The sequence below is a fragment of the Tupaia chinensis genome, unplaced genomic scaffold, assembly GCF_000334495.1.
Source record: "Tupaia chinensis unplaced genomic scaffold, TupChi_1.0 Scaffold145889_1, whole genome shotgun sequence".
Classification (NCBI taxonomy): domain Eukaryota; kingdom Metazoa; phylum Chordata; class Mammalia; order Scandentia; family Tupaiidae; genus Tupaia; species Tupaia belangeri.
The window spans coordinates 459,321-467,946 of record NW_006205746.1 but is presented as its reverse complement, the minus strand read 5'-3'; positions in this window follow the sequence as shown (position 1 = coordinate 467,946).

The window sequence follows — 8,626 nt, the reverse complement described above, 5'->3', positions numbered from 1 at the left end:
ACCCAAAGTTGTGCTCACACATCAGATTGCACATTTGGAAAATTTGGTTGCTTTCAGAAGCTGAAGAAGCAGAGACGAGGGCAACCAACCTATGAAAACCACGTGTACAATAAAATAACAATGTCCTTATATGAAGTTAGTTTGTGCAATACTTTCTTTCAGTAAGCAGTATTGAGGCCTCTGGGAGCCACCAGATGTTACTGTAGAGATGCGTTATGAGAGAGAGACTGAAATGAAGCTCTGATGAAGGTCACCTGAGGAGAGTTTCTAATCCTAGCCCTTTCATGTGTTGTGTACCCTGGCAAGACCCTGGGAACTTCAGCTGGGACCAAGTGAGGAGGTATTGTGCCATATTTTCCCTAAGGCTCTTTACAGTCTCAGATTTTAATTTATCCATTCATTCCACAGCTGTGAGGGTCTACTGTGTATCAGGCTTTAAGCATGACCCTGGAGATACAGAAGTGAATAAAATAGATCCAGTTCCAAATGTCATGCAATTTTTCAGGTGACAGAGGACTGGACTAGTGGAGAATACCTGCAAAGTGGATAAGAAAATTGAATAGATGCAGGTGAGCAGGCACCTCATGAAGGCAAACCTTAAATATTAGACCAGAAGATTAAATTTCTCATGGAAATTCAGTGCGACCTGTGGAAGGGATTTAAACATGGAAAAGGCATGTCTTGGTATGCATTTCAAACAGAGCATTCCAGCCAGCCTTGTGGAACATGGATTTATAGACAAAGCCTAATAAAAATCTAAGCAGCAGAGCAGTTCTTTTCCCATGAAAGTGTAATTAATAATGGCATTTAAATCTTCTATGGCTTAATGTCCTCACACATGAAGTAGGTAAGTTATACTACTTCAGAGGTCGGCCCATTGCAGTCCTAGGCCCAAATTTGGCAAGCAGTCTGCTTTTGCAAATGAAATTTATTTATTTATTAAATATGTCACACTCATTGTATATTGCTTATGGCTACTTTCATACCACAGTGGCAGAGTTGAATAGTGACTGTAGTGATCATATAGTCCACATAGTATTTACTATCTGGTCTTAACCTAAATAAATAAATAAAGTTGCCTACCTGCAGTAAGTAGTGAGTCATGTTTCTCCAGTCATAATATTATTTCAGATTAATCAAATACTTGACAAAACACCTGTAACCCCTCCCTCCTTTCTCTTTGGCATGTACTCTATTTACAAAGTAATAAATACATGCATAATGATGTAAACTGTTTCAGGTAACTGAACAGATTGGTTTTCTGATGGTTACACAAGCGCAAAACATGGATTTGAAAATTTCAGATTCTTAGAAAGCTGAAAAGTACATTAAATATTATGTCTAGGTTTAAGTGAGTTTAAGAATGTATATTATTTTGGGGGGAGGTGGAATAATGAATATATCATAAGGTAGTAGAGAGTAGAATATGTGAGATAAGAAACTGAACATAATAAGTGTGATGTCTCAGAAGCTGGTTTACTGGATCAGTCCCCAATATCACCTTTTCTAACTATCATTCATTTAACATCCAAACATGTTGGTGTATTAATTGTATTATGGAAAATGTGATGACCAGATACTTTCATAAAACCACTGAAGGTTAGCAGAATTGCTTAGAGGCCTCATCCTCTCAGGGACTCACAACTTACTGCTATTAATGGAAATATATCATATTTATATAACACCTTTCCTTGGAAGAACTCATTAGATCATTTATTCTCTCAGATTTTTAAGATGTCATGGCTCATATTGCTCATATTATAACAAACATTTCTTAGAAATATAGAAAGGAGGCCAGACAGTGGTAAAGCAGATTCAATACTCTGTGAGACTGACCTTCATGTTCATATCCAGAAACCTCCCTGGTTACACCAGGCACATACATGCCCATGATCCAGGGCTGGATATGGCTGGGTGGACCTTTGCATCCAGACCCTGTTGGGCATGCTGTCTCTATGTACCTCTCTCTCATTTGTGGAATAAATACATAAATTTAAAAAATAAACATGGATAATATTTTTAATGGAGAAATTAAGGTACAGATACCATGATTTATTTTATTTAAGAAATATATTTTTTTAGTTTCCTAATTTAATGATGAGATTATTTGGACTGGAATTTGCCACACAAACAAAAATTAAGACTGTGTTTCCATAGTTGAATGGACAAGGCACCAGATACTAAGTTTAGAAAGTCAGTTTTCTTTGTGACTTTCATGTACTTCTAAAATTCTCTGAGTATACTTTCCATTAAGAGGAGGAGAGATAAAATGCCAGTGTAGGTATATCTCAAAGATAATCTAAAGATGAGTGAGAATCTCATAATTCTCAGTAAGATTTTGGAGTTTTATTAGTTGTAGCTCTTTTTGTCCTTGTCTGCAACAAGTTGTTCCTATATCATATCCTATATTATACTATTATACCTGCTGCCAATGTGAGCATGGAAATTTCTTCCTTTCAGTCAAGTCCTACCCACTATTATTTATTGATTGATTGATTTTGTAGATTTTTGCCATAGGGCTCATGCATTTCTTAGAGAGAGAGAGAGAGACAGTGAGAGGGAAGGTGAGAAAGTACCCCCCCACACACTCACACACACACACAGGATGTATGTCCACATTGCATTCTTCTCCATTCTTCTCCTAAAATTTTGGGCACATAGGCACATGTGCCCACTTTGATTTTCAAACTGCTGGGTCTGGCTCTTGAACTGCAATGGACTATATAGGCAGTCCAGCACCTTAACCACCATGCCACCTGTTGACCTCTCTACTAGCTATTTTAACTTAGCTCAGTACTTGCTTCTTGCAGGTCTAATAAACCTCTCCAGTTCTATAGTTTTGTTTGTTTGTTTATTTGTTTGTTTGTTTGAAGACTTGGGTAATGTTAGCAAGTATTCAGTGTTTAGAGAGTTTCAGTACTATCACTATGTTATATTATCTTATCCTCATACTAATCCTAGGATAAAAGCTACTAATTTTGTTCCCACTACTTTACAGATGAGGAAATGCAGCTTTGTCCAGGGATTGGTAGATTCAAGATTCAGACAAGCAAACTGACTCCCAGAGCCCCTCTATTAAATAGCACACTATTTTGTCTCCTAACTCATCTGTTTCTGCCTGTCATGTGCATTTGATGTTTTTGTTTTATATTTTGCAAATCAATCTTACTCTTTAATTTTATGTAAATATGGTACTTTTTCTCCCCAAATGGATATGATGTCCCTTGAGGACAGTGACTATCTTCTCAGTATCTGGAAGCTAGGTAGGTGTGCACAAATATTTCCTGAGTGACCAAAATGGCAGGATATGAGTGTGCCAGTGTGCCTATGTAGCATGTATACTTCAACTCCTAATGCAAATGTCAGATATTTTACACAAGTACTTACAGTCCTCACTGTCCTGAAACCTGGAAGAAGTTTCTCCCTTTAACAGCTGTCTCATTTATGGATATCATTCTAGAATTTTTAACATTTGACCTATTATTGGGTTGTCAGAAAATTCATGACATATTTTTCTGTTTTTCTGTACAAAAATACATCATGACTTTTCCAACTCAATACTACATATTTTAAATGTGGTTAGCTTTTATTTTAAAAATTTTGGCTTCTTGGGGCCAACAGGTGACAGGGCATTTAAGGCACTAGACTCCCATATGACTGACCATTGTTCAAGTCCCAAACTTGGCAGCTTGAAAATCATACTGGATGCATGTGTGTGTATACCCAAAACTCCAAGAGGAGAATAGGGGAGAAGGGATTGCTGTATAACCACTCCCCCTGCGGGGGCGGGGGGTGTGATTTGTCATCTTCCCTCTCTGTTTCCAGCAAGTGCACACACCCTATGGCAAAAACCTTTAAAAAATTAAAAACTTAAAAATTAATTTTTGAGTTTAGGATTGAAGCAATTTTCAATTATAATTACAGTTCTTTTAAGAATCATTTAATATGATCTGCAAAAATAAAAATATCTGCTGAATGAGGGAGTAAACATTAGTTGATTTTATTTGCTCCTTTATGCAAGTTACAAAATGTAGCTTTCATGTACAGATTTTTTTCTTAATCTGGAAAGTTTTCCAAATTGTGTGGTATTGAAAATCCAAATAACATTTTAATTGGATTTCAGCCTTTGATGCATAACCTTGGGGCCTATAAAGAGTTCCTTTAATTTTGTACTTTTGCTACTTTCTATAGCTAAATTTGGAATTTGACTTCATTGAGGAGACATAGCAATATTGAAATGAGTCAGGAATATTATTTTCTCCTTCCTTTGGAATTTTTATTAATAATTAAATAACTATGGATATAAAGAATAATTTGTCAGGATTCATCTCATAACAAGTTGTATCTACACGAAGTGAATTTTACAAACTTCCAACAGATCACAGAGCCTATGTCTTAGTAATTATAATACTTTTTCCAGTTCATGCTTTTCTTTCCCTCTTTTTGCTAAATTTTCTTCTTTTTTTTGAAGTGTATGAAAACATTTTTATTGCTCTAAAAATATTCCTTAACAGTACTTATAATCTCATATCATACTTTTTATTAACATTTTCAGGCAGAGTTTAATTTTAATTACTTATGATCCTCTGCTCTGATTTTCTAGCAAAGACAATTTAAGAAGGACTAGGGATGCGATGTCTCAGTACATTACTTTCTATTACGTTTTTCAAAGAAGTGTGAAGATTATTAATTATCAGGTTTTTAAGGTGGGAAAACAGAGAGATTTCATCATGCTCAAAACAGCTACATAAATTATTAGGACTTATAAATGGCATTTTTACTTTCTCTGTTGGTAAGGATCAGAGTAGATAACTATGGGGTCAGGTTTTTCTGTTTCTTCCATTATTAATAAGAACTAACAAGGGGCTGGTTGGTGAAAGAGTAGGAGAACATGATACTTAGTGAGGTCAGCCCACATGGCAAGGTTCCAGGTTTGTGTCTAGAGACCTTTATGTATATGCCTGGCATACCTGTGCCCATGGTCTGAGGCTGGCTGGGGTTGGGTGTGGATTGTGGCATCAAGGCACTGTTGAGGTTGCCTGTCTCTCTGTCTTTCTCACTCATGAAAGATATAAATGTATAAACTTTAAAAAAAAAAAAAAGACTATAAGAGCTACCATTGACAGTGTACTTACCATGTTCCAGAACCATGTTTTATATAGATTATCTCATTTAATCAAGTTCATGTGTTGTTACCATCATTTTTATAATGCCAGAGGATGCACATACCTGCATGAAGAGAGAGAAATAGAGACAGAGAAAGCGCCCTTCATGGGCCCTGGCAACACCTCAATCCCTTTTCCCTCCAATTCTCTATCCTATCTTGATTCTGGGCACACATGCTCATGCCCCCACGTAAGCCACTGGCTTAGGGTCATGTGGGATCTGGCTCTCAGCATAGCACATAACCATTGTACTTGAGGCTGGTCCTTATTTATTTAAAGTAGACACACCAAGTAAGAGAAAGCCAGAATCACAGAAGAACTAAGAGTGGAGGTCCAAGACTTTTTGCTTATTTTTTCCACTTTGCTCATTAAGAATATTTTGCAGGCCATAGTGATAAAGGAGTAAGGTAACTGGACTATACAGGAAGGTCCTGAGATCTCCTTCCAGGGCCTCTTTGCATACATAAGCACCAAGAGTGTGTGTTCATGATCTAGGCTGGCTTGACTCGGGGTAGATTGTAGCATGAAGACTCTACTGGGCTTATTTTATTTTTTCTTTCTTTTTCTCCCTGACTCTCTCTCATAAAAGAAATAAATAAAGAAAAAATTACACTTTTGCATGAAAAAAATCATGGACGTTCAGAATTTGGGGTAGGTGGGAAGTCTTTGCAATGGCCCAGTTCAATTGTCTCATTTTAAAAATTAGAATTGTATTAGTGAGTTGAGTTGACTTGCTGACGTATATTAGTTGTTTCTGTTATCTATTGCTGAGAAATAATCCACAAAACATCATAAATCGAATATTTTATCTCATAACTAGGCAATTAGCTCAGCTGGACGATCCTTCTGTTTCACTTTATGTCCTCTGAGTTTGCAGTGTCCCGCATACTTCTTCATTCACTTGTGCAATATTGTAGCCAGAACGACTAGAACTGAAGAATGGCCAGTTATATCTCTTTTTCCACATGGCCGTCAGACATGGATGGCTTGAACTTCTTCACAGTTGAGTGTCTGACTGCTATGAGAGAGGATGCTGAAGTTGCCAACCTTTTAAAGGGTAGAATGGAACTATCATGTCTGTCATATCTATTGGTCAAAGCAGTATCATGAATGTAGTCTAGATTTAAGAGGAGAAGAATAGGACTCTTATCTTTTCACATATGGAACAGCATGTAAAAAGGAGATTAATGATGGACATCTTTAAGACCATCTAATACCACAGTACAGGGGAGAGTAACCTCATTCCTAATACCAGTCTGGTCCAGGTTTTCCTCATCACTATGCTTCTCCTCCTAGAACTTCTACAGCATTATATTATTTACTCTTCTTTTCTTTTGAGAAGGGAAATTTAATTTCTGTTCTGTTTTCCACAGCAAGAAGCCCTGTACTTACTTCTTTGTTACATTCATTACATATACTCAATGGTTACTTGTTGGAGATTAGTAATTCTCTCATACTCTTTCCTCTGTGTCTGTGTGTGTGTATTTTTTTTTAAGTTATTGACATACGATGCATGTTCTTGCTGGAGAGGAGAGAGACAGAGAGACAGTGAGAGGTATAAAGTGAGAAATCACCTCCCTGGGGGAATGACCATGTTGCAATCCCTTCTCCATTCTCCTCCTGGGATTTGGGGCATACATGCACACATGCCTGACATGATTTTCAAGCTGCCAGGTCCAGGACTTGAACCACAGTTGGCCATGTGGGATTCCAACACCTTGACCACCACACCACGGCTGGCCCAGACCATGTTTTTTAAAAATTTAAAGGTCTTGGAGGAAAGGAGAAGTACGGATCCTGAAGAAACAGAGTCAGTTTTTTTTTTTTTAATTCAACGTTCTCTTCCAAAAGTTATGTTATCTGTGTCTACCACATATTATTTTTTGAAACTTTTTTGGAAGCTAAAGAGTGTGTGGTATCTGCAGGCCAAAGAATTCAAGTCACTTGTTAAAGAAGGTAGAACCAGGAAGGGAAACCCAGACATCCTATCTTTAAGGCCATGGACCTTTTATATTCCAGGATGCTAGGAAAGTAGAGACAGTTGCCCTATTAAGAAGTTTGTTTATAAAGTGAGAAAGAAAAGAAGAAAAGAGAAGACAAGAAGAGAAGAGGAGAAAAGGAAATAGTGGAGGACAGGAAAGAATGCATGGTGTAGTGGTTATATCATTGGACTCTCACATGGCTGACCACAGTTTGAGTCCCAGACCCAAAGCTTGAAACTCACACAGGGTACATATACATGCGTGCCTAAGATTACAGGAGGAGAATGGAGAAGAAGGGACTGTGGCATGGCCATGTCCTTTGGGGGTCTGATTTCTCAACTTCTCTCTCACTGTCTCTTGTCCCTCTCTCTGGCAAGCACACATACCCTAAGGCAAAAACCTTTAAAAAAAAATCACATTGAACACCATTTCAGAAAAAATATTCAAATTTTGTTAAAGAACAAGTCATGTGTTATTCCTTCAGAGATATTGGCATCATTCCGACAGAGGAGGAAAGAATAACTGTAGCACAAACTCTTATCTCTTCCTTTTTAGAACATCTAATTTTCCATTTTGAAATAACCCTAAAAATCAGATACCGATGAGTAGTCAAATTACAGTTAATATTGTTGTGTGTTAAATTCTCCAATTTTCCCCTGCCTTTTGAGATTTTGTAAGTAGATCAACAGTCTTCTCAGTATCTGAAGTAATAAAATATGTTTGGAAGAGGATCTTAACATTTCTTACTTATAGTGCACTGAACAGTAAGAGGTCAAGTTCAAGAAGAAAAATGTTCCATAGATCCTCAAGTGTTACACAACCCTCTGAGATCTTTCCAATTTTTATGCAACACCTCACCTTATCTTAAAGACAAATCTATGTAACGGGTTGAACAAGCATTTACTTTTCTCTTTTTTAATCAGATAAATCTCTTTTTTAAAAGAGCTTAATATTTTATCAGGAAAGACCAAAAACTAAGCCTCAGGAAATTAGCCATAAAAGCATTAACTAGTTTCTGTGAGAATAGCCTGCAGCAAAGCTTAAGAGACACCATCCACTAATCTTAACATCAGCTGACATTAATTTTGAAGTAGTTATTGCTAATAGGAATTATGTATAGCAGATTAAACTATATTTATCAGCAATTTTTAAAATGCAAGAGGATGTTTTCTCCTTTTGATATATACTCTTAAAATCTCATTCACACTAATCATGCACATTTTCTTAGAGTGGCCAAGAAGCAACTAATCACACATAACCAATTTTTAGTGGGAAGAGAAAGCCTCATGTCTTTTTTACTAGTAATACAAACTTTTCATTTCACCAAATTTGAAGACCTACATTTTTTTTTTTTTGCGAGGTTTTTGCTATAGGGCGTGTGCGCTCGCCAAACAGACAGAGAGAGACATAGAGACAGAAAGCGAGAAATCACCCCCCAGAGGGGATGGTCACATTGCAATCCCTTCTCCTCCATTCTCC